Source organism: Mirounga leonina, unplaced genomic scaffold, assembly GCF_011800145.1.
Source record: "Mirounga leonina isolate KUSES-001 unplaced genomic scaffold, KU_Mleo_1.0 Mir_174, whole genome shotgun sequence".
Lineage (NCBI taxonomy): Eukaryota > Metazoa > Chordata > Mammalia > Carnivora > Phocidae > Mirounga > Mirounga leonina.
This window is the reverse complement of record NW_023270451.1, coordinates 76,678,218-76,705,392: the sequence shown is the minus strand read 5'-3', so window position 1 is coordinate 76,705,392 and position 27,175 is coordinate 76,678,218. Positions and strand designations below refer to the sequence as shown.

The following is a 27,175-nucleotide window of genomic DNA, read 5'->3' as shown; positions in this document are numbered from 1 at the left end:
TGCTTCTCAAACTGTGTTCCAAAAGATAAGCAGGAGTTAGTTCAGGAAAGTGGGTGGCAAAGGGGGTGAGGCTATACTAGGCAGAGGAATCTGTTTGTGCAACTGTCCGGGGACAAGTCTGCTTAGGGGAACTAGGAGTGCTTGGCTACATGAAGCAAACCCGAGTGGTGATGATGAATGGGTCCACTGCATAATGGCATGTCTTTAGTCTATGAAATTATACTTTCAGGATGTAATGTGATCACTGTCATATCCAGCTCAGAGCAGTAAGGAATAGATTTTAAAGGGTAAAGTCACAAGATATGAAAACAGCAAAGTTTACTCTTAATTCTTAGTTACGAAGAACTTTCCAAAACCTAAAAATGGCTTTAATTTTTTTAACTCTTTTCTCACTGACTAGGGGAAAAATGAAAAAAAAAATGTGGCTGGCACATATTAGGCCCTCAGAAAATATTCACCTGAGTGATCATATTTTCCAAAATTGTGGGGGAAATCTTTGGGAAATGGGAATTCAACAGATATGGTAGAAGGGAAGAAATGATACTAAGTAGTTTTTATTGTTTTTAATCAATATGGCAATAAACCAATCCTTTCATAAAATTTATGGGGTGTGTCATGGAACTCTTGAGAATCTAGTGAAAGCTGCAGACATTCTCCTAAGAAACATGGACATTCACAGCATTTTATATACAACTTGAGGGGTTCTTGGACCCCTGAAACCCACTCTAGAGCAAAGTTTCTCAAATATAAAATATGCTTAAAAGCCACCTGGGTTTGAAGAACTAACTGCTGAAAATTTCTCCCATTTGACAAAAAATATAAAGTTACAGATTCAAGAAGCTGAGTGAATCCCCTATAGGAGGAACCCAAAGAAATCCACACCAAGACATATCATAATTAAACTTCTGAAAACCAAGAACAGAAAAAAATCTTGAAAGCATACAGGGAGAAGGGAGGGATTATTTATAGGGAACACTGATTCAAAAGACAGCAGATTTTTTATCAGAAACCATGGAGGCCGGAAGAAAGTGGCCTATTTCTCAAATGCTGAAAGAAGAGGACTATAAATCACAAGTCCTATACCGGGAGAAAATATATTTCAGGGAGGAAGAAGAAATAACAATTTTGTCAGATGAAGGAATACTAAGAGAATTTGTCACTAGCACATCTACCCTTAAAGAATGGCTAAAGGAAGTTCTCCAAACAGAAGGGAAATAATAACAGAAGAAAACTTAGAACTTCAGAAAGGAAAGAATACTATGGAATGCCTAAAAAGTAAAAGACTAGGCTTCTTATGAGTTTCTCAAATGATACTTGATGCTTGCAAAAATGATTACACCATCTGATGTGGGGTTCGGTATACTTAGAGATAATGCTTAAGATAATTATAGTTAAGAAGTAAGGAGGATAAAGGGACCAAAATGGAAGTAAAGTTTCTTCACATCACTCAAAGGGGTAAAGCATCTATACCAGTAGACTGAAAAATTACATATGTATATTTATGCAACCACTAAGAACACTCTACAAAGTGATATACAAAAAAATTTTTAATGTCATAAAGGAATTCTAAAAAATGTTCAAGTAACCCAAAAGAAGGAAAGACAAGTGAAACAAGAAATAGAAGAAAACAAGTACATTACTCTGTTATAAATATCATGATTAGATAACAGTTTGGAATTTGTGGCTGTAGCTAACATAGTATTGGGACAGAACTTTATAGCATTAAGGGCTATCTTAGAAAAAAAGGAAAATCTTAAATGAATAAGTTCCTACTTCAAGCAACTAGAAAAAGAGCAAAAAACCTAAATCAAATGGAAGGAAGGAAATAATAAAAAAGAGCAGAAATGAATAAAACTGAAAACAGAAAAAAGAAAATTAATGAAAAAAATTGGCTCTTGGAAAAAATCAATAAAATTAGTAAACATCTAGCAAGACTGACAAAGATGAAGAATCAAGACACAAATCTTGGAGTCAAGACAAGTCAAGTCAAGACACCAGTATCAGGAATGAAATGGGATATCACTATAGATTCTACAGCCATTAAAATAATAAGGGACTACTGTAACAACTTTACACTAATAAATTTGACAACTTAGAAGAAACGATCCATTTCCTCGAGAACCACAAACTACTAAAGCTCACCCAAGATGAAATAAACAATGTGAATAATCCCATAGCCATAAAACAAATTGGATCCATAATTTTAAATTTCTTGAAAAAGACATATCTCAACTCAGATGGTTTCAGTGGAGCATTCTACCAAACATTTAAAGAATAATTAATAATTTTACACACTCTCTTCCAGAAAATAAAAGAGGAACAATTCCCAACTCAATTTATGAAGCCAGTATTACACTGATACCAAAACCAGAAAAAGACAGTACGAAAAAAGAAAACTAGATCAGTATTTCTCATGAACTTGGATACAAAAATCTTCAACAAAATATCAATAAGTCAAAGCCTGCAGTCTTTAGAAAGAATTCTACACCACAACCAAGTGGTATTTATTCTAGGTATACATGACTGGTTCAATATTTTTTTTAAAAGTTTGTTTAATTTATTTATATATATAATTATTTATTTATTTATTTATTTAAGAGAGAGCGAGCATGAGTGGGGGGAGTGACAGAGAGAGAGGAAGAGAATCTCAAGCAGATTCCCCACTGAGTGTGGAGCCTGACACCAGGCTCCATCTCATGACCCTGAGATTATGACCTGAACCAAAATCAAGAGTCACATGCTTAATCGACTGAGCCACCCAGGTGCCCCAGGCTGGTTCAATATTTTTTTAAAAATCAATATGATCCACATATAAGTTGCATTAAAAAATTATGTGATCATTCAGTTGATGTAGAAAAGAGCATTTGACAAAATCCAGCACTCATTCATAATAAAAACTCTCATGAAGAGGGGAAATTCCTCAACTTTAAACTAAAAAGTATCTACAAGAAATCTACAAAAAAACCGCCAGCTAACATCACACTTAATGGTGAAAGAGTGCTTTTTCCTAAGATTGGGAAAAGACAAGGACATCTACCCTCTCTACTGTTATTCAATGTAGTACTAGAACTTCTAGCAAGTGCAATAAGGCAAGAAAAATAAATAAAAAGCATATAGATTGAAAGGAATAAACAAAACTGTCCCTACTCTCAGATGACATCATTGTCCACATAGAAAATCCTATGGAATAAAAAAAAAAGATCCTGAACTAATAAGTGAATTCAGTAAGGTTGCAGTATTCAAGATCAACACGTACACACATTAAAATCAATAGTATTTCTGTATACCAATAATGAACATGTTGAATTCAAAATTAAAATACAATGCCATTTATAATGCAGAGGAAATAAAGAAGACCGAAATAAATAGATATAGCATGTTCATGGATTGGAAGATTCCACACTATAAAGATGTCAGTTCTTTCAAAATGGATCCATAGGTTCAGTGCAATTCCTATCAGAAGCACGGCAAACATTTTTGTAGGCATAGACAAGCTTATTCTAAAATTTATATGGAAAGGCAAAGGATTTAGAATAACTAAATCCATTTTGAAAAAAAAGGGTGAAATGGGAGGAATCAGTCTACCAGATTCCAAGACTTGGCTGCAGTAGCCAAGAATGTGTGATATTGGCAGAAAAATAGACACATAGATGAATGGAACAGAACAGAGAACCTAGAAATAAACCTGCACAATATCCTCAACTGATTTTTGACAAAGATACAAAAGCAACACAATGGAGGAAGGATAGCCTTTCAACAAGTGGTGCTGGAATACTTAGATATATATTGGCAAAAAACCAAACCTCACACCTACAAAAATCAACTCAAAATGGATCACAGAGTTAAATGTAAAACATTAAGCTGCTAGAAAAAAAAAAAGGGAAGAATCTTTGGGATCTAGGACTAGGCAGAGTTCATAGACTTAACAAATGTACAATCCATAAAAGACAAAAATCGATCAATTGCACCTCATCAAAATAAAAATTTTTGCTCTTTTAAAACCCTGTCAAGATGAAAAGACAATTGACAGTCTAGGAGAAAATATTTGCAAACCATATATCTGACAAAGGACTTCCATCTAGAGTATATGAAGAACTAATAAAACTCAATAGTTAAAAAAAAACCAATCCAATAAAAAATGGGCAGGGGTGCCTGCGTGGCTCAGTTGGTTAAGCGTCTGACTGTTGATTATAGCTCAGGTCATGATCTCAGAGTCAATGAGACTGAGCCTCACGTTGGACTCCTCACTCAGCGGGGAATCTGCTTGGGATTCTCTCTCTCCCTCTCCCCCTCCCCTGCTTGTGCATGTTCTAAGTTAGTAAGTAAATAAATAAATAGAATCTTACCCCAAAATGGGCAAAAAGACAGGAAAAAATATTTCACCAAAGAGGATATACAGATGCCAAGGAAGCACATGAAAATAGGTTCAGCATCATTGGTCATTAGGGAAAGGCAAATCAAAACCACAATGAGACATCAGTATACATCTATCAGATTGGCTAAAATATAAAATAATAGTAACATCAAATGCTGATGAGCATGTGGAGAAACCAGATCATTCATGCATTGCTGGTGTGGATGTAAAATGGTACAGCCTCTTTGGAAAATAGTTTGGAAGTCTCTTTTTTTTATATATAAATATATATATATTTTTTTATTTATTTGACACAGAGAGACACAGCGAGAGAGGGAACACAAGCAGGGGGAGTGGGAGAGGGAGAAGCAGGCTTCCCGTGGAGGAGGGAGCCCGATGTGGGGCTCGATCTCAGGACACTGGGATCATGGCCTGAGCCGAAGGCAGACGCTTAATGACTGAGCCACCCAGGCACCCCAGTTTGGAAGTTTCTTAAAAAAACTAAACATGCACTTACCATATGACCTGGCAATAGCATTGTTGGGAATTTATCCCAGATGAATGAAAATTTATGTTAACACTAAAACATGTTCATGAATGTTCATGTCAGCTTTTCTTATAATAGGCAAAAAACTGAAAACAACCCGAATGGTCTTCAACAGACGGAAGGTTAAACAAACAGTGGTATATCCATATAACGGAATACTATGCAGCAACAAAAACTCAAACTGTTGATATGTGCAATGATTTGGATAGATCACAAGGGAATTATGGGAGTGGGAAAAGCCAATCTAGAGAGGTGCCGTGTGATTCTGTTTATATTACCTTTCTGAAATAACGAAATTGTAGAGAAGGAGAAGAGATTAGCAGTTGTCACAGGGGTAGGGCTGGGAGTGGTGAGCGGACCGATCTGGCTCCAAAGGGTGGCACTAGGGAGCCTTGTCGTGATGGCACAGTTCTGTATCTTGGCTGTGGTCGTGGTTACATGTGTGATAAAATCACATACATCTGGGCGCCTGGGTGGCTCAGTTGGTTAAGCGACTGCCTTCGGCTCAGGTCATGATCCTGGAGTCCCGGGATCGAGTCCCACATCTGGCTCCCTGCTCGGTAGGGAGTCTGCTCCTCCCTCTCATGCTCTCTGTCTCTCATTCTCTCTCTCGCAAATAAATAAAAAATCTTAAAAAAAAAAAATTTAAAAAAAATCACATACATCTATGCACACACACACACGTGTGTGTAAACCTGATAAAATCTGAAGAATATTGTGGGTTATAGCAGTGTATCACACCAGTAAGTTTCCTGGTCTGATATTGTACTATAGCTGTGTGGGAGGCCATCCCTGGGGGAAACGGGGTGAAGGGTACACAGGACCTCTCTGTACCTTTTGTGCAGCTTCTATGAATCTAGAATTCTCTCAAAACAAATGTTTTAAGTCATCTGGGAGCTTAATGAGCTCTACAGTAATAGCTCTGCTCCTCACTAAGTCAGATCAAGTAGGCCTGGGAGGGGCCAAGAATCTGCATTTTAACAGGCTCTCCAGATTCTGATGCCAGGAGACACAACCCCCACGCTCTGGGAAATGCTGTCTGAGAGAGTGATTTTCAGCCTCAATGGCTGGTCAGAACTATCTGTTAAGCGCTCAGAAAATAATGCCTGGCCCCACCCAGACCTGCCTGACCAGAGTCTCTGGGGTGGAACCTGGTCCCCTTTAATTTTAACAAGCTCCCAAGGGAGTCCTGATGTGACTGATGGTGACCAGGTTGGGGACCCACAAACCCCAAGTTAAAAATCCTGCTCTATATGTAACCAAAGTTCATACTCATTCTCATTTCCCTATATTCTTAGGCCTAAAACAAAAGCATTTACACTAGGGTGCACACATATTTTGGTAATATATTTGTACTGATTTAGTTATTACCAAAATAATTTTACATGTGATCTGGATTTTTCAAAATAAACCCTCGAAAAACAAAATAATACTTCTACATTCAAATGGAAGTTGTCCTTCCAAGTGGGCACCTTGGGAGTCTTTGTGCTTTTTTTCTAGAAATACTGCTAATGCTAAAAACAATTTTGTCACAATTCCTTTAGAATTGCTTCAGAACTGGTTTATGAACCTCGTGAGAAAACTGGCCCCATTTTACATGTAAATTGTGTAATCTTATGAATTTATATTTACACAAACGCTCATCTGTAGTTTGAGGAGGTCCTGGAAAGATTTCGAATAGAGAAAAATGTAATGAAGATTGTTTTTCAGGCTTCCCTTTTGGGTGCCTGGGAGGGCTCCAGTGTTCCTGTCCGCCCAGCCCCGTGTCAGGAAGCACCCTCCCCCATTCCGTGCAGTACTGAGGAGCTGTTGAGGATAACACCTTGTCATTCCACCCACCAAGTCCATCCCCAGCATCTGGTCATGGGGATGGACTCGCCACCCAGGCGTGCCAGTCACAGTGTCTCATCTCCTTGGCAACAGTGACTGGTCCTGGGGTGGACACATGACCCAGTTAGGGCCAGTCAGAAACCTTCATTGGATATATACATGGAGACTGCAGGGAGAAAGCTTTGTCTTTCTCCTGGAGTTGCTAAACCGGGAATATGTGAGTACGGGACTGTCGGCGGCCATCTTTCTACCCCATGTAGGAACTGCCTGCAGAAGGAGCTAACTGGGACAAGCAGAGATTTCAGACAAACGGGGTGTCAAGGAAGTACAAATCTGTTGAGGCTCTGCCTGTTGCTGTCCTTCCCGGGTCCTCCCCACTTCAGTTATAGCTTCTGTGCTTCAGGTCATTTGAGTTGGGTTTCCATCCTTTGTCAATCAGAAGTCCTAACCAATATGGTGCGCCCTTTCCCCCTCAACTTTGTGAACACCTGATGCCCTTCCGCCTCTCAAAATATACTTCCCTAAGGGGTCTGATCTCAGTTTTGTACATCAGTGTGACGTTATGGGGCATCTCACTGCTTCCTGAGATGGGGTGGCATACTGCCAAGTAATATGCACTAGAGCCCGGGACGTGGTATCTGGGATCAGCCAGCGTTGCAACTCGCTCAGACAACCACGGCAGGCAAACTCTGTAAAGCCCAATTCTGGGCTCCAGCTTCCTCGCCTCTGAAATATGGAAGCAAAACATGACAATCTCTGCAGTCTGGTGTGCCTCTGAATCCTCTAATTCCTATGAATTAAAAAGGAAATTACATCATGGTCTTTGAATTTTAAGTCTCCTTTCTATAGGGTGTGAAGGAACCTCCTAGATCAGTGAAATGAGCCAGTGAAGTGTTCAACTGGGTTGAGGACCGTCCTCAGACCCTTTGAGTGAACCACAGCTGTCCTCATTTACTATGTGCTTACCACCTGCCAGGCCTTGTTCTAAGTGCGCTGCCCGTATGATCTCGTTTCATCGTCTTGGGACATGGATGCGGTAGTTACTATACCCACTTTTCAGAATAGGACACTGAGGCTGAGAGAAAGGAGTTGCCCGAGGACGCGCTTCTCCCAGGCTGCCTGGTCTATGGAGCGGCTCAGCGTTGAGCAGGTGCACGAGCGGAAGCCACCAGGCCACCAGCTGCGCCGACGGGGTCTTTTCAAGGAGGGAACTCAGACTAGCTTCCTGTTTCACGGGCCAGACCCCCACCCCCACCCGCCACCCAGTTACAAAGGTAAGTTCTTGCTTCATCTTTTGGTAAAAGTTCTTAGCCACTTATGTTCATTTATATTTATTTATGCACATAAGAATCTGCTTATTGAACTCCAGAGCAACTGGTTGAAGAGAAAATTTAGGCCAATCAGTGAGGTATTGTGCAAAGAAGAAAACCCACTTGTTTGTTTAATTAGCAGGTTTTCTTTTTCTTTTTTAACTGACCAGTCCATTCAATCAAGATAGTTGGTAACTGCCTTCTGGGCACTGAGGCTGGGTAACCTGCCGCTATTAGCCTGTGGGCTGCCTGGCCCTGTTCCAGAAGGCCTGCACCTGTCAGGGGCGGCCAGGCTCTCCAGGCTGTTCATTAGAGGCACCTACAGGACCCGACACGGGAGGATGGCCAGGTGACATAACCGAATGGAAAAGCATGTTGTAAACTAGTACGTAGAGTCGTGTAAATAAATAATAGCCCATCTGACTCTTCATCAGTTCACTCAACAAGCATTTACGGAGCACATACTCTGTGTCAGGTACTATGCTGGGGCATGCTAATAATATCCCTGGAAAAAGTCTAGAAGAAGCTACACTAGCCAACAGTGCTGGTATCCGGAGCAGGAAATGATGGGGAACTTGGACTTGTCACGTTGTGTTTATTTCTTTACTGTCCCAGTATTTTATAATGACTGCATGTGACTTTTCTAATAAGAAAAAGACAAAAGGGGGGAGAGAAAGAATTTCTCACCAGATTGGCCCCGTGGTGTCTTTCAAGAGTCAGGGTGGGGGTTGGGGGTTGGCAGTGGCGTACCTGCCGGGACTTGGGTTCAAGGCCCTGCCCTGTGATTTCACAGCTGTGTCACCTTGGGCAAACCACAGCCTTCCCGAGCCAGCTTCTTTAATCAAAGAGGCCAGCTCGGAGGGTCGGATGAAACACATGAAACTGTTGTGCCCACAGTAAAGTTTTAGGTAAGCACTGGTCATCATCACCTCTCCATCAGAAGTGTGAGCCCCCCCCCCCCCGCCACGTGCCCCAGCAGGTGCACGAGCAGAAGCTGCTAGAGCCACTTTGTAGGGGGTGAAGAGGCTGGGTGAGGGGTGCCCCTGCGGGAGCAGGTGATATGCTGGTCCCCCACCCCCCCCGGCATCTGCAGAAGGAATCTAGATGCTCGTCCAGAGACTCCTGGTTTCCAGGTAGAGTCTGAAGACTGGATGGGGGGTCTTCAGCTTTTCTGGCAGCTGCTAAGCATTAAGCATCTGATAAATCCTTGCCTCGGTGACCGTGTAATTTCCCGGGGGGTGGAGGATGCCGAAGGCTAACTACTGGCTTGGCCTTAAGCCTAACCTCTGGCCCACCCTGTAGATGTGCAAGTGGTAGGACGCTCAGGTGGGGGGGTGGGGAAGAGCCTGAAGGAGGTCATTGTGGTGAGAGTCTAGGACTCTCACCTTCCAGAAAGTTCTGAGAAAAGCCAAGTAGAAGTCCAGTGCCAGTTGCACTAGGGCATTTGGTTTTCTGGGCTGGGCAGCTGTCATGGCACTGGGAGAAAGAATGGCCCTAGGAGGCCCGGAGGTCTGTCCCAGCTCGGCTCACTGGGGCATCTTGCTATCCAATCTGTCATGAGAGCCCCGGAGGCTTGAGTTAGCAGAGAGGCAGAGCAGACTCAAGCTGCCAGGGACACTTTTCTAGAGGAGCAGTGACCGAGTCACAGGCCCATGGGGTCTGGAGTCACTGGGAGCAGGGAGTGTGCCACCTGTGTGGGGACACCTCAGTGCACACATGCCCGGGGGCTGATCCTGACCTCACAGCCCTACGGAGCCTGATGGACCAAACCGACCCCTCTTGGCGGGGCCTGGGGCCTGCTCAGTCTCTTCCTCCTGCCTTCTCCCTCCTGGTAGAGTCTCTGGCCTCTCACTTCCTGGCTGGACTTTGGATCTCCCATTCAGAGATGTATGTCTCCATCATCTGGCTTGTCTTCCCAACCTGCTGCTTGTCTATACATGGGTCCTGACTCAGTTATCCGCCTAGGACTTTGTAAAATGCAAACCTAATGGCACCACTCCTTTATTTAAAACCCTTCAAAGGTTGGTCACCCTCAAGGCCTTTGGCAGTCTTCAGCATGGACTGCAGCTTCCCTCACAACCTGGCCCCTGCCTTGATCTTCAGCCTCATCCTTCCCTATTCCCCATCACCCCAAGAGCCAGGACTGATGATCACCCTGACTCACTGAAACCTTCCATCATCCCTCACCTCCACACCTTTGCACAGGCTGTACCCCCAGCTTTCCTGGAACAGCATCCCTCCTTCTCGTTTTCCTGCCTGGTTAACTGCTAGTCATTCTCCACTAACTATAGTTAGATGTGTGCTTGGCTGTCTTTCCATTTCATTGTGAGTACTTTAAACCAAGGAGCCTTATTTTACTTATCTTTGCCTTTAGCACTGACTACAGTTGTGGGCATGCAGTAGGAGTTCCATAATGTTAATGGAGCATGTGTATTCCAGTCCCAACCTCTATGGCTCCTGGGTAGGGGCCCCATCTCTCACGAGGACCACCGCAGTAGCCCCTAATGGGCTCTGCCTCCAAACCAACTCCTCCCTCAAGACCAAATCTACCTTTGAAAACAGAAGCTGATTATGTCATCCCATGCCTGAGAAGCCTGTAATGGCTCTCCGTTGTTTGAAGTAATAGGCCCAGCCTCCTGGCCCTCAGGAGGAGCCCTGCAGGAACCCATAACCTCTCTCCCTACCCGATTCCTCTTCCACCAAAGTTCCCAAACTTTCTCAATTCATGGCACCCTTAGTGACTCAGTAGCTTTTCAGAGGCCCCCAAGGCCAAAGGAAGTACCCAGCAGTCTCATTTTTAAGCACATAAGTCCAAACAACTCAATAATTATTCGTGTTCTAACAACTTAGTGGACATTGGAAAAAGGAATACACATAAATTGAAAGTACTTCTCACAGTGTCCAACAGATGTCACTGTGTTCCCCGTGAATATTTAAAATATCCCAGGAAGCCCCTGCAAATTCACCGTGGCACCCTGGGTTGCCTTAGTACACAGTTTGGGAACCCACAGCCACATACAGTTGCTGAACAGAAGATTATTTGTGGTTCCCCAGATTCGCAGTATATCTCCATGCCCCATTCTTTCACTCACAATTTTCCCTCTGATATCCCGGTTTCCATCTTTTTAGTTTGGAAAACGCTTTCTGAGAGTCGGGTCACCTGTCCGCTCTTCTGTGGAGCCTTCCCAGACCCCTCCTTATAGTTTCTATAGTGCCTGGTCCACTCCTCCATTGATTTGCCCCTCATTCTGTTTTATTTATGGACAGGCTCCTTACTACTATGGATTCTTTGAGGATAAAGCCTTATTCTTATTTTTCCCTTGCATCCCTGAGAAGCTGGCAGAGCACCCCATACATAGGAGTAAATGGCGGGATGGTTCGGAATCTGCCTTTTTCGTTCTAGGAAGTCACTTGGTGTCCTCTGGACGTCCCAATTCCTGCTACCGGCCCATTTGAGGCCAGACTCGAAAGCTCAGAACCTTGTTTCTCTTTATCCTGCATTCCGAAAGCCAGCTGGCAGTCCCTGTGGCCCCCTCCTCCTATTTCTCTCCCACTGCTATGGAAGAGGCATCCACGTGCAGGACTGCTCTGTGGGCTTCTTCACCGGCGTGTCTCCCTTTGTGGCCTGTGCTGGTGATCTCAGTTCGGGCCGTGTGCAGTCACCCGGGGGAGGGGGGGCTGCGCTGAGCATGCAGAACACTTAGATCACCTACCCACTGCAACCCAGTGGCTCTGCCAAAGATTTCACTGGAATCAGAGGTTCCATGACATGGTGACACTGAGGCGAGCTGCTGAGACCCCCTTTAGGGGAGGACTTGTCCAGCCACCGAGCGTGTAGTCAGCAGGGAGCCTCCAGTCTCACTTCAGGGTCATGGGTCAACACGGACCAGGATGCTGCTCCATCTTTGTCCCCCTGTCCAGATGGTCAACTTCTCTTGCTCCGATTCCCACCCCAAGATCTTTCTCTAATTGTTCTTACTGGGTAGAACTCTCTTCCTTCTTCCTTCTCATCTCCCTGTTATCATCTCTCAAGACCGAGCTCAAGTACTGTCTCCCCCTGGAAGCCTTCCCTGCCTTTATGGGCCCATGATTCGACCCAGTTCATGGCTTCAGGATGTCTGGTTAATCATGTATTCAGTCACTTACTCCCTGGCATTCTTGTGTAACTTGGCCCAGGTCTGTGTTTTTCTTCTAAATTAGATGCCAAATTTCTTCAGGAAACAAGAAATGAGTGATACTATTTTGTGTGTGTGTGTGTGTGTGTGTGTGTAAGGGCAGGATGGTCTCCCCACTGCCATCAGCTCAGTGCTATCCACACAACCAAGACTAAAACATCTGTTGGGTGCACGATGCCTGGGGTGGAGCCAGCAGTGAGTTCTTCCAGATGTGGGGAAAACTGTCCCCTCTGTCTTTGTGCCATTGGAAGAAAGGGACCCAGACCCTGAAAAGAGTATGGGAAAGGTCCTAAAGAAGCGGGGGAAAGGGAACGCCCCTCCCAGGATGAGCTGAGAACTCATGGCAGAAAGAGCATTGCACTTGGAGTTAGAATGTTGTGACTGTGGGTTGGTCCCTTGAGTCTTGAGGTCACAGTCCCTACACCTGGTAGATTTCCCAGGTATCAAGTAGAAAAGCAGGTCTCACCACCCTTCCTTAGGGACCTTCTTGGCTCCTGCCTGGAATACGCTTTGTTGGTCCTGAGGTGGATTTCTAGTGGTGACAATAGGGGGTGAATGAGGACTCTCGACTGAGTTCACACAAGCCAGCTTGGAAGAGGCCGGAGAACCACAGAGCCCCCAGGGGAGTCCATGAGAGCCAGGCCCGCCTGTGACCCACTCTGCCTGCAGGCCATCTCCTGTTCGTCCCTCACCCAACCCATATCAGCCACACCCATGGAAAACATGCAATGTGTGCTCGTGAGGGGCCCAGGTCCACAGCCGTCATGGTGTGTGGGTGGTGGCAGGGTCCTACCGGGAGGCCCGACGCTACCTAGGAACAATCCCAGGCCTGGCAGCCAGGAGACTCGGGTTCAAGCAGCACTCCACTTTTCAGGAGTTTCTGGCTCTGGGGCAGGAAGTTAGCCTCTCCCCTGACCCTCAGCTTCTTCATCTGTAAGATGAAGGGACCCTTCCAGTCCTGGTGAGTTGTGACTCTGTCAAGCTACCATCGGGCTTTCTCCAGAACAGAGATTTGGTGGAAAAAGGGCAATGGGCAGCACAGGGGGGGAAAATTATCTGAAACAAACCGACAACAATAAACTTCTCTAGTCTATTGAATATACCCGCCCATTTAATTTATTCAGTTAATAAAACTTATTCCCCAGAGGGGGATAGGCAGAGGTAAGCTACAAACCAATGTGGCTGTGTGAGCATGGGTATATATATCTAGCTCATAACAATAAAAAAAAAGAGTAATTAAGAGATGTATTGAAGTGTATAGAAATCCTGAAGGACACTGAAGGGTCCAATTCAAGTTACTGTCCTTGGTGCAAATTTAATTCAATAGGGAATAGGTAAATAAAAATAAAGAAAAAACAAATTCAGAACAGATGTTAGGCAAGCAATTTTTTTCACAGTAAGAATCATAAACGTGAAGAACAGCCTATAAGGCAAAGTTGTTGATGCAAAGAGCATCAAGCTACTAAAGAAATAGTTAGATGGCACTGCGGGGACATTTGGCTGTGCCTGAATATTCGCGCCCACGTAGTGATGCCCAGGCATGTAGATTGCTGGGTACCGGAGGGGGGCTGCGTGTGTGTGTTCCAGTGGGTGTGTGTCCTGTTGCAGAGAGGACGTGGAGGGCATATATTTGTGTGAGACTCGGTAGCAAAATCTCCTCTTCCCAGATGCCATGTGGACGCAGAATATGAATAGTGGGGCTTCACAAACGCTGGAGTCGGTTCTAAAAAAGACAAGGAGGTCGGCGAGGAGCCCCAGTGCCAGGATGACGCACGTGCGGTCCTGGGCCAGGTAGCAGAGCGGGTGTGGGACTCCAAAGACAGGAGAATTCAGGGGCAGAAGGATTTCAGGCACAGTGGGGGAGAGGCGAGGGGCAGGAAAAAAAAAATTTAAGCCCAGATCATAGTGTTTTAGAGAGAGAAGAAGCTCCAAGATGATCGTTCTAGCCCAACCCTGCTCCCCCACCCCCCACCCCCCCCACTGCATAGCTAGGAAAATAAAGGTCCCAAGAGTTGAGGTGACTCATGGGCACTGCCTGGACACCTGCCATGGCCGGGAGGAGGGGTGGGGGCAGGAATTCTCCGGGAGGCACAACAGTCCAGAGACACTGCCTAGCTTTTCTGAGGACCTGCAGCAGGGGGGAGTGAAGCTCATCCCAAACCCGTCTGGGGACGGCTCCTGAAGATGGCAGTCTCCCGGGGCACCTGCTGGTGTAAGAAGACCTTTCAAGGGGCACCTGGGTGGCTCAGTTGGTTAAGCGACTGCCTTCAGCTCAGGTCATGATCCTGGAGTCCCGGGATCGAGTCCCACATCGGGCTCCCTGCTCAGCGGGGAGCCTGCTTCTCCCTCTGACCCTCCCCCCTCTCGTGTGCTCTATCTCTCTCATTCTCTCTGTCTCAAATAAATAAATAAAATCTTTAAAAAAAAAAAAAAAAAAGAAGACCTTTCAAGGACTGACCTGAGGAGGAGAGGAATCATCCCCGCTCCCTGGGCAGGCTGCACTGACGGTTCCTTTGATTCTCATGTCAGACCTGGGAGATAGCAGGCACTCACTCAACCTAAGGCTGGGGACGATGGTTAAGTCACTTGTTCTACTCCCATAGCTGGGAACAGCCAAGCTAAGACCAGAACCCAGATCTGGCTCGCAATCCAGTGCTCTTTCGGGCACCCTAGGCAGACCCCCAAGGGGTTAGGCTAGGGGAGAGGGTGGCCCCTTGGGAGGGGGATGTGGGTCCCAGAAGAGCCTGAGGAATGACCTGAGTGAGGGGAGCCCTGTTCCTGTGTGATGAGAGCATCACCTTTCCCTTATTTGTTTATCCCGTGGATCTCAAGATGGCCTGCCATGGCAGAGAATCAATTTTGTACTTCTATGGGCTCACCTCTGAATTGATGGAGCATAGTCACTGATGGGGAAAGACTATAGACCCCTCCACCCAAAACCTTGATTTTAATATGAGCGACTTTCCCCCAGTTCCTTTCATTATGTCCCAAGGAAATAATACTCATTACCAAAATCAGCAAAATCACAAGACCTTCCCATTGAGGTTTTGTCCTGAAAGGCACGTGCTCAGAGGTGATTTCTCTGGTCACTCAACAAATGCTTCCTGAGCGCCTTTTATGTGTCAGATACTGGTGTGAGCACTGGGAATATCCCTGCAGAGGAGACAGACTTCGCGTCCTCATAGAGCTTGTGTTCTGGCAAGCGAGCAGGGCAGTAAGCAAATAATGAAGTGACCTATCATCAGGGCCAATGTCCTTGGGAGCATCCGAGGAACAACAAGAGGGGACGGTGGAACAGAAAAGGCTTTGGATTAATAAGGAGAACCAGGGATGTCTGGCTGGCTCAGTCCGTGGAGCATGAAGCTCTTAATCTCAGGGTTGTGAGTTCAAGCCCCACATTGGGCATGGAGCGTACTTAAAATTTGGGGGAAAAAAAAAAAAGGAGAACCTGCACAGCCCTGCACTCACCTCTTGCGAACCACATATTATTCTTGTCCTATATGTTTCCATATAAATGGAGGATAATGCAATCAGCCCAGCCAAACCCGTAGGGTTGTTGGGATGGTCACATGAGATACTGTCCTGAAGGGACAAGATCTGGATAGAGGACCAGAAAACAGTTATGGATTGGTATTTACCACGTCAGTGGCCCCAGGAAACAAAGATATATGTTTCTTATAGTCATAAAAGCAAGATATATGCCCATAGCTTGCGCATACAAGTCCATAAGACGTAAAAGGAGGTCCACAGCAGTGCTGCTTGCTGGAGGCCATGGGTGTCCCCCCCCGCAGAGTGGGGACAGGGATGGGCAGAATGGGTGGAGCCATACACCCTATGGGAGCCCCGTGACGTGAGGGTCCGCAAAGCAGAGCTCTCAGTGAGAAAACCAAAGCAGGGAACGAGGACACCGCCATCGGGATAAGCTAAGGATAATACACACAAATACACAGTTTACAAGAACGTGTGCCAAAAAAAATACATGGTAAGGACAATGGAATGGTTGTCTGTTGGGGAGAGAAAGGTATGAGGATAAAAGGGAATAAATAAACATGCAAAACAAGTGGCAATGTGTTTCCTATTCTCCACAGTGTCTCAGAATGAACACACACACACGCACAGAGAGAGAGACAGAGACGGAGACAGAGATAGGGACAGAGACAGAGAGAGGAAATCTTGAAATGGAGGTAATTAGTAATTACTGGTTGCAACACTGATAATTCACCATGGTGAAGTAAGCTGTTCTTATCAATGGCAGTGTTTCATGGGGAATACGTTGGGAGTAAAATGCTGCTGTTTGTTAGATCAGTGTTTTCTCTCAAAGCCTGTTCTCCATATTCTAGTCCCAAGAGATATTCTGGAAAACAAACAAAAAAAAAGTTCTGTGGTCAAATAAACCCTGCAGCTAAATGTCTCATTTGGAGATGTTCCAAGCACGTTATTTTGTGAAAGGTTCTGAGAAGTCCCACGATAAAGAGACCTGTGTTCCTTTGACTAACCTAGTGTTTCTACCATTTGACCAGGGGAATGCCCCCTTTTTATTTTCCATGTAACAATTATTATTGTTGTGGAAATGGTCCAAAGGATGCTCTGTGGGAAACAGCACGTTAGATTGCTAAAGGATGAGAGGCCAGAGACTCCGGATTCCAGGCATATTCTGGGACTCACACCCTCCCATCACCTTCCTAATGTGGCTCCGTGATCCTTAGGGTGCTTTGTTCCTAAGCCACCGGGGGACCCCATGTCTCATCCATAGCTCCCACTGATTGCAGCAGAGATGGAACTGCCTTCCCCTCTGCCATGCTCCCCTCCTCAGGATGGGGGGAAGGACCATTTCATCTCCAGAACTCAAAGCCAGTGTTCAGGGATGAATGTCGACTCATGTCTTAGTCCTTAGAATGGACACGTTGTTCACTTCTGCTGCTACAGGACGTTTCCTGGATAAAATTCTCCCTCTCGTTTAGACCTTACATTTCTGATGAGCCAAGTCACTGTCATTGCTCACCTGGGCCATTAGAAGGATTGTTTGTTTATAAATTCCATCCCCTCCTCCCCTACCACGACTCTGTGCACCTGCACAACTTCTTCGAGTAACCCACTTCCTTGGCACCATGGCTTTGGGCTGTCTCCTCTCCCCCACTGCCAAGATCGTGCTCTCTATCGCTGCCCCAAAGATCCCATTGGCCTAGCACACCCTCGGCCAGCCCAAACCCCAAAACTTCCTCCCAAGCTTATGTGCCTGGGCGCGCTATTCATGGACCACCCACCATCTTTCCTTGATGGGACCAGCTGTGAATGCCATCAGCCTCTCTCCATGAGTGCAACTCGGTGCAGAGGCTGCAAGGACCGGGGGGGACTTCGGTGTACCTCCTCCAGCAAACCGTCGCAAAGCCATGATCTTGACAAGTTCCTTAAGGTGGGAAGCCCAGAGAGTGAAGAGCCGGTGCCCAGGAGAGGAGATGTGGCCCCGTGAACGAGAGAGTGGATGTCAACAGGAGTCCCAGACAGTGAGGACTAAATTTATATCAGACACAAAGGCTACAGTGACCTGGCGGGAAGGAGGAAGCTTGGAGTGGCTGAAAGCATAATTGAAAAGCAAACACATAAATTGTAAAGGGTTTGGCAGAGAGTGAGATAAGAGGAGAAGGGGCTCCAGGAGGGGACTACTGGGAATTTATTAAAATGAACTGAATTTATGGTGCAGTTCAAGCATTAGTTGATAACAGGACTAGTCTGGTAAAGAATGTGCTCGCTGGCTTATAGTCAACAGGAAGTTGGGGCAAGATGACAGGGGCCATGCATTCCAATTAGAAATGTGTGGTTCACATTGACCAGTTGGATTCCAGAGCCCAAGGGGAAGTTTACATTTCTCCTGGAGTTCACTCTCAAGGTTGGAAGGCAAGAAGAAATGGCCACATAGCCAGGGTCAAAGGCAATAATAAAGCGTTGTCCAAATGTAAAATGGTGCAGTCCCTACAGAAAACAGTAGGGCAGGGCCTCAAAAAACTAAAAAGAGAATTACCATATGATCCAGCAATGCTACTTCTGGACATGTCCCTAAGAGAATTGGAAGTGAGGTCTCGAAGAGCCGCTTGCACACCCACGTTCATAGCTGCATTGTGCACAACAGCCCGAGGGACCCAGACAGAGAAAGGGATAGACAAGACGTGGTATATACGTATGTACAATAAAGTATCATTCAGCCCTAAAAAGAAGGAAATTCCGCCACCTGCCACAACATGGGTGAACCCTGAACGCATGATGCTCAGTGAAATAAGTCCGTCACAAAAGGACAAATATGGTATGATTCCACTCATCTGAGGTCCCTAGAGCAGTCGAAATCATAAAGCCACAAAGTAGAATGGTGGCTGCCAGGGGCTGGAGGAAGGGGGGAAGCGGGAGGTTTTGTTTAATGGGTATAGAGTTTGTTTTTTCTTTTTTTCTTTTTTCTTTTTTTTTAAAGATTTCATTTATTTATTTGAGAGAGAGAGAATGAGAGACAGAGAGCATGAGAAGGAGGAAGGTCAGAGGGAGAAGCAGACTCCCTGCCGAGCAGGGAGCCCGATGCGGGACTCGATCCCGGGACTCCAGGATCCTGACCTGAGCCGAAGGCAGTCGCTTAACCAACTGAGCCACCCAGGCACCCTATAGAGTTTGTTTTTTCAAGATGAGAAGAGTTCTGGAGATGGGTGGTGGGGACAGTTGCGCAACAGTCTGAAAGTACTTAGTGCTACTGACCGGTGCACCTAAAAAGGATTAGGATGGTAAATTTCATGTTGTATTTTACCACACACACAAAAAGCCCTCCAGCCAAATGTCCTTCATGCATGCCGTGTTCAACACCTGGATCTGACCAGGAATCAGGGCACCCATTGATCCCACAGCCATGGGATTTGGAGGCATGAAAGCCCGTTCCACCTACTTCGATGAAATCTTTATTCTGTGGGTGTCTGTTGTGGGAGTCTCGACATGGAAGCCCGTTGCTCATTAACGAGTATGGATTTGGGGGCAGGGCAGAACTCAGGATGTTAAGTGTCCATTCAGGAGATAGCATCCTAGTGGGATCCCAGGCTAAAGAGGACAAAGAACTGGGATGGTCTGAGGGACATCTAAGACTTTGGGGAGGCAGATAAGAATCTTTAGGCTGGAGTCTTCTAGAAGGATCCAGTGGCCGTCAGTCATAAGGCACAAGCCATAGTCTGGCAGTGAATCTGAGAAGAGAACTTAGAGAGTTACAGACACCCTGCAAAGGACGGTGGAAGGTCCACTCAACAATGGCCTCTCTGTGGTTAATACGCAATGGAGAAGCTGGAGGGGGATGACCCCCACGGGACCTGGATTTCCTTCCCCAGGGGTCCTGTTGGGAAGGGCAGTAGTCTTGATCAATACCTAGATGCCCACTTCCCCTGTAGCCTGAGTAGTGTCAGGAGGTGCTGGTGGGTGTTGGAACACAAAAGACCACACTCATCACATCCACCTACCGCATGGTGATGGGCCATCCACCAGCCAAAGACCCAGGCCAAAGGCTGTAAGTTCCTCTTCAAATAGGGGCAAAGATAGCATCATTTGCTAACAGTGCCTCCTTGGTGGTTAATGTGGGGAGCCTGGAAAGCATGTCAGAGAGTCAGGCCTTTGTCAGTAGGCCAATACACTGCGAGCCTCACTCGGAGGGGAAAATTTCATATAGTAGGTTGCGAAATTCTTACAGTTTGGGGTGTGATGGGGGAGAAGTTGTGAGAAGCATGGTCTTGAGATGCAAACAATAATCAAGCAACTTATTTTAGTAATTAAGTTGCTATGATCTGCCCCAGGCACACAGGCATCATAAAACCTGGCAGCCCCTTGCTAGGACTTAGTTCGTGTGCGCAGAGGTGGAATTATCACACTGAAGACTGGCCAGGAATAATTGCAGTGCATAGGAAATGACCCAAACTCTAAAAGATTTAGGGGTCCTGAGGAAGAAAGGAGAATATGGCCCATTTGGTTTTATTTGCTTAATAAAGATTTTATTTATTTATCTAGAGAGAGGGAGAGAGTGCATGAGTGCGTGTGAGAGGGGAGGGGCAGAGGGAAAGATCTTCAAGCAGAACCCCCCCCCCCAACCATGCTGAGAGCTGAGGCTGAGCGTGGAGCCTGACATGGGGCTTGATCCCACCATCCATGAGATCATGACCTGAGCCGAAACCAAGAGTCAGCCGCTTAACTGACCGTGCCACCCAGGCGCCCCTATATGGTCCATTTTATTAAAAAGATTTTATTTATTTATATGAGAGAGAGAGAGAGAGAGAGAGAGCACAAGCAGGGGGAGGGGCAGAGGCAGAGGAAGCAGACACCCCGCTGAGCAGGGAGTCCGATGCGGGGCTCGATCCCCGGACTCCGGGACCATGACCTGAGCCAAAGGCAGACGCTTAATGGACTGAGCCACCCAGGCGCCCCTATATGGTCCATTTTAAAGATAAAATTTGGTAATTCAAAACTTAGTAGAATTTCAAATGTGTGTGATGATACATGATTTTTTTTGTTTGAAAGTTTATACTATATACATAGAGTTAATTCGGTGTAGACATTTAGATGCCTCTGACTTCTGCCCTATGTGAGTGACAAGATTTAAATCTGTTTGCTTTTTTTTTTTTTAATCATTCAAGGGTTCCAGGAACTTGAAAAAAAGTTTCTCTGCTCCCAAAATCAGGATAAAGAGGAACTTTAAACTCTGCATGAATTGGGAATTAGTTGCTCCTTTGAATTTAGTAATGACTTATTTTACATCATGAAATCAAAGATGGTGTGTCAGTCTTCTTTTGGGACAGAATAGGGATGCTATTTGCATTCTCATTAATTAGGGTTGAGAGCCATAAGAACTGGGTAAGCGTGTGCAATTTTTGAGAGTATCTGTGCAAAAGAATTCTCGACAGAAGATGTCTGCTAATGCCATGTGTTATCTGGACCTGCTTCCAGATGGGAGAATGCCTTGGCAAATGCCACAGTGATTCATGACTAGGTTACATAATTCTATTTTGCATTTTGGGTTGAACAACTTGAATTTGTTGCAGGTACAATTCAATTAAATACGGAATTTATTATTTGAAAATATTAGCTGGAAATAGAGCTTTTTTGCAATCTTAATTTGAGATATTCTACCGTTTGGGGGCACACTGGTGCACGGCTGTCGCCTGGGGGATAAAGAAGTTATCGATGCCTTATGCAGTTTTCACTGATGGAGGATGAGCTCCCTTCCACCTTGAACCTGCTATACTGGTAGATTTGGGGAACACACAATGAGGAGTGAAAAACTGAAAAACTGAGGCTGACTTCCCTGCGTCTGAGCCCTCCACTCGTCCCAGCCAAGTGCTCATCCTCCACCTGCAGTCCCAGCCTGTCCCCAGAAGTAGAACAACCCCCAATGTCCCGTCCTCAGCCTTGATCTGCTCCAGCCAGGATGTATCTCTTGTCCCCAGCCAAAAACAGGGACTGGGTCTGGTTTCTGCTTCCTGGGTCCCAGTCTGAGGACTCAGTGCCTGTGAGGGATTTGTCCCCAGGCCTCTCCCCCTGACGCCCTGCTTGTCCTCCTCCCAGAAGCCCATCTCAGGGCCTGGAACCCCCTGTTGTTGGCCCCTAACATCCACTGACAGGCCTTCCTGATTCCTGCTTTTCTGGATGCCTGAATCTTGTCCAGCCGACCTTCTCCGTGGGCAGCCTTCTCCTGGACTATTCACAATGGCCAGTGTTTGCTGGAATGGAGAGCTGCCAATTTCTTACCCTTTAAACACTGTGCTTCGCTCATCGGCTGGAACCCGCTCCGTCGGCACCCCAGCCTGGTCAGTTTTCCATACCCAGCCACCCCAGTGAATGGGGCTCCTTCCAGTTTCTAGGCCATTCCCTCTCCTGCTCCATCCCCTGGAAGTAAGCAATGATGGCCATACCTCACTGAGACAGGGTGTTCCCATGAATTACTTAGATATTGACCCTCAGTGCAAAAATCGTACCGACAGATGTTTTAAATTGCCAACCCATATATTTTGTTAACGCTTTTTCGCTTGAAAGATTCTGGTTTAAGGCTGGGCAATAATTGTCATAATGCCTGAACTTGTGATTTTCAAGAAGCAGGAGCAAGGTGTTCTTAGGCAGCGAGGGCTGGTTCTGCCATGAGATGCAGGAGCCCCACCTCCGGAGGGGTGGTTTCAGCTTATATTCGGTTTTAGCTGCCGATTTTGTCCAGGGATCTCTCAGAGTCTTAAACCACCATAAAAACAGGGGCTTATACAAATTTTCTGGTGCGGACTGTTGGGGTTGAGCCATCGGTTTGCAGCCATCTCATTTAGAGCTGGCAAGAGTTTCAGGTATCATCTGGCCCTTTGCTTTTCAGATTGCTCATCTTGACTTACTAGTGGTTATGAAACCAACTTAGTATGTCGTGACCAGCTTGTATTTGCTGGGTTTTTTTTTTTTTTTCCGGGAAATAATAGAGTTAGAATAGGTCGATGTGGATCTTACAGTAAATAAGATATTCTTTTGTAAGACTTATTTCAAGTGGGTGTGTGCCCTGGATCACCATGTAAAATACATTATTCACCGAGGCTCATAATTCAAGTGTCGAAGTCACTGATAGAGTCCACATCCCTCATTTTATTTTGAGAAATCTGGGGCTTCGAGAGGGGAAGAGATTGGCTTAAATCCATCAAGCTCTCAAGGGGCAGATAGGAGAGTTGGAGCGGGAATACGAACCCCAGTTTCCTATTGTAAGTTGGCATGGTCTGTTTGATGTTTTTCTACCCAAGGAAGAGGAATTCATATATGCTCTCGATCTTTAGGAGTGTGGGTCCCAAAGACCTGGACAGTAGGAGTCCCTCAAGTAGGCAGCAACCACCACCTATAGGCTGTCATAGAATGAGAACGGGGGAAAGGAAGTGGTGAGAAATGGTGGGTAAAAGAAGAGATTCGAAGTCCAGAAAAAATATGGGTAAACATCAGGAGGGTCTTTGGATAAAGACTAGGAAAAAAGGGTGATTTTTAAACCATAAGGAAGAATGGAAGCCTTGTAGTAACTCAGGTTAACAAGAGACTGTGATAGGAATAGGAGAGGTGAAGGGTCTATGCAAGGCTCATTCAAGAGAATTGGGACGCTAATAGAATTCTTCCTGTCCTTTTTGGTCTAGATTGCCCATTTATCTTAGGACAACTGTTCCTTTGATAATTCTACCTATTGGGCTACATGTTTCAATGGGTGATAATTATCATGTATTTTCCCGCTGACAACTTTCTTCCTACTCTTAAAGGACTCCTAGAAAAAAAATCAGCCAATTATATTCATTTTTATAAAAAAAATGCACCTCCCCTAAAATGCAATACCAGCATAATTAATCACTCATTTAAAAATGTGCCCTTGCAAGCTGAGTGTTAGCGATTGATCTCTTTTGACCAGCGAGAATATGGATATTTAACTCACTGAATGATTCTCAATAATTATGGATACAGACCACCAGGTCTCATATTAATTTTGGTTTCAGACTCATATCACTTGAAAATGGTGATTCTAAGCTTTGTTTTCCACACTTCCATGAAAGACTCAACTTTTACCAAGTTAGGAGACCCAAATATTGCGCCCCCGCCCCCCCCCCGCCACCGGTCTGGCCTCATGGCCAGAGATGTTAAAATAATTTAGGATTTCTGTAGTTCATTCCATAGTTTCAGGGATATCGTGTCTTCTCTGAGGTTAGAGTAGTTTTCATTTTCATTCATTGCTCTTCAAACTGAGTCACACTTTCAGGTCACACAACACTTAGTAAAGGACTCCCATTCCAAGGCATGCACCCCGGACCAGCCGCAGGAACTCACACGTTTGACTCCTAAGCACCAGCATCTGTACAGCTTTGCTGCAATGGTGACCTCATTCCCACCTAAGAGTTCTGCCTTCCTCCAGCATCTACGCTTCTCTTGAGCTCAGTCCAGTTTCAAAAGGAGAATCCTCTCCCCCTATCAGTTGCCCAGGCGTGAGTCTGAATGCTTGTATTTTCCTGAACAAAGCAGCGGCAGTTTTCAGCCCGCCCCATCCTCGGCCACGTTTTCAGGTCCAGTGTGTTCAAGGGTCTTGTGTCTTCTTAGAGAACAGCAGGGGGCACAGGGCTGCAGCGGGCTGAGCCCTTCAGAGCCCGAGAGTTCCCAGAGTTCGGGATCCATGCAGGTAGGCCCGCAAAGGTCCCGCACGTTGATGACATAGCCATCCGACTGCATTAAAGCAAACCATCTCGGTGTGGTCCTGCAGCCGCACCTGCCCAGCACGTGAGCGCTCACGGGAGAAGGTTCCATACCGTACTCTCTTCCCAAGCGCACACCCTCCTAATGGACGGCGCAGTGGAATCTGAGCTTAAAAACACAGTGAAATGACCTTACTGTTTTCATTGCTTTTCCACATGCCTCCCAGAGTTCTCAGCTTCCTCACTGCCTGGTGACAAGGTGCTATTAGTTCATGTGTGCTAGCTAATTAAATAAAAATGGTGCTAAAAACCTCCACGTCGGAGGCAGATGAGACACCTCCACCTCCTGTGGGCATGAACCTTGTGTCTAAGTGCCAGATCTTTTATACCAAAGCCTCACTTGTTTGCTAAATTGATTTTTTTTTTTTTTTCCAGTTCAGGGACTCAAGGTTCCCTGAGAGATTGCTTCAGATTCTGAGGCTTGCAAAGATGTTCTGGGAACATTCTACTGCAGCTAGGTACCAGGAGGTACTACATGCGTGATATCCAGACGAGGTTATTTGGTTCAGCCCTGGCATGTGATTAGGCAGGGGGATGGCACCCGGAAGTCAGAAATATACATGGGAGCTAATAAACGATAACAGTGGCGTTCATTTCAGTTGGAAAAGCAGGACTTTCCAGATGGAACACCACCATCTGAAAAAAATAAGAGTGAATGCCTCCTCTTATCCTTACTCTCAGATACATTCTCGATGTATTAAATATCTAAATTTTTTAGATGAGACAAAAAACACCAGAAAAATGAAAGGTAAAAAAATGTATCTTTTTGAGTAAGATCCAAAATGTAGAGACCATTAAAACTGATTAAATTCAACAATAAAAACCCAAATGTTTTCTGATTGGAAAAAATACACAATAAACGAAGTTAAACAATATATAGGAGAAAATATTTGCAATGTATATTAGATGTAAAGGGCTATTTTCATTAATATATGAAGAGCTTCTACAACTAAACTGGGGAAAGATCACTAATCCAATAGAATAAGAAAACAAAATGCAATGGATTTTAAACATATGAAAAGATATCCAAGCTTGCTCATAATTAGAAAAGTGCAAATCAAAACTACCATCAAGTGGTAAAGACTTAAAATCATGACCACCACATTTTAATGGCAATCACATGAGAGAAGCAGGTACTCTCATATACTTATTTATGAGAATGTATGTTGATATAAGTCCTAGACAGAGCCATTTAAAATAAAGTAAAAAACTGGGGTGCCTGGGTGGCTCAGTCGTTAAGCGTCTGCCTTCGGCTCAGGTCATGATCCCAGAGTCCTGGGATTGAGCCCCGCATCGGGCTGCCTGCTCCGCGGGAAGCCTGCTTCTGCCTCTCCCCCTCCCCCTGCTTGTGTTCCCGCTCTCACTGTCTCTCTCTCTCTGTTGAAAAATAAATAAAATCTTTAAAAAAAATAAATAAATAAAGTAAAAAACGTAGATAATCTTTGACCTAATAATTTGTTTTAGGAATTTATCCTACAGACATACTAACATAAGACAGCAATGATATATATACAAGCATATTCACTGCAGTATTATTTATAAGAGCAAAAGGTGTTCATTAATTGAGAACTTATTTTTAGAACTAGGATACATCCATACAATGGAATCCTTAAAAAAATAGAATAGCATTTAACAAGAATGAATGTACTGAAATGGGACAATTTCACAAATATCATTAATGAACAAAGCAAGATAAAGAACAGCATCTATCATATATTATCCATCTGAGTATTAAAAAGTTGATAACAGAGGTTGCTTCTGGGGAAGAGTGGCTAAAGGTCCAAGAAGGGAGTCAGTTTTACTTTTTGCTGAATATTTATTTGTACTTTATGAATTATATACAATGTGCATGCTTACCTACTTACAACTTACTGTTCTAATGAGGGTATATGAGATCATTGAACAAATCTGGCTTGATAGAGGGATACAGGAATGAGGGGGCCACTAATCAAATGGAGGGGCAGAGAATGATGGAGACCGAGAAGCATGAGAATCAAATTCAACAAGAGGGAACGAAGTTTATACTAGAAATCAAGGTCAAAGTGATGTGAGAGCAAGAAGAGATGGGGATGGGGCTAAATAAAAGAACAGCTATAGAACTATCACTTAAAAGACAGACAAGAGAAAGGTAAAGAAGCTTTAGATGGGAGCCTTTAGGAGTCACAAATGAGCTGAACTTAGGTGCCATAAGTATTTATAAGTAATTAATAGTAATAGTATAATAAAGGCTTGTCAACCACTGGATTATAAAGTCAAATTGGAAGGGAAAATAATATCCATCCTGTTTATATCCAGTCACAAATGTCTGATGATTATGTTGATGCTGTTCTTTTAGGGTTTAGGAAGGAATATAAATCCAACTTGGGGCTCCTGCTCAGACTGAAGGGCTAACCAGTCATTATTAATTGACTGCAGGTTGCCTAAAGCCGTAAAGCTTCGCTTTCTTCCTATTATGTTGTCAGGGGTACTACTGTGTAATTCAAAAGAGTTCAAATCAAGTATTGTGAATAAAAACTGGATAGGCATGCATGCCAGTCCATCTGCTTTACATTCAAGTTCAGAGAAGGCAGAGACAACATGTGTAGTTTTAGCTGCACAGCGTGTGGCAAAGCAGGCTACATAATTAGATACTTGGTAAGGACATTTTGTTCTCGGTGGTGGTGGCGGTGGTGGCGGTGACAATAAACAGTGATTGTCAACCCTTCTTGGCA

The 27,175-nt window shown here is 45.0% G+C and overlaps 1 protein-coding gene across 1 annotated transcript in view; it reads right to left on the bottom strand.

Annotated features, from left to right (window-relative positions):
• Nucleotides 1–27,175, bottom strand: part of TBXAS1 (thromboxane A synthase 1) — a 156,745-nt gene that overhangs the window by 78,273 nt on the left and 51,297 nt on the right. The window lies entirely within an intron of this gene.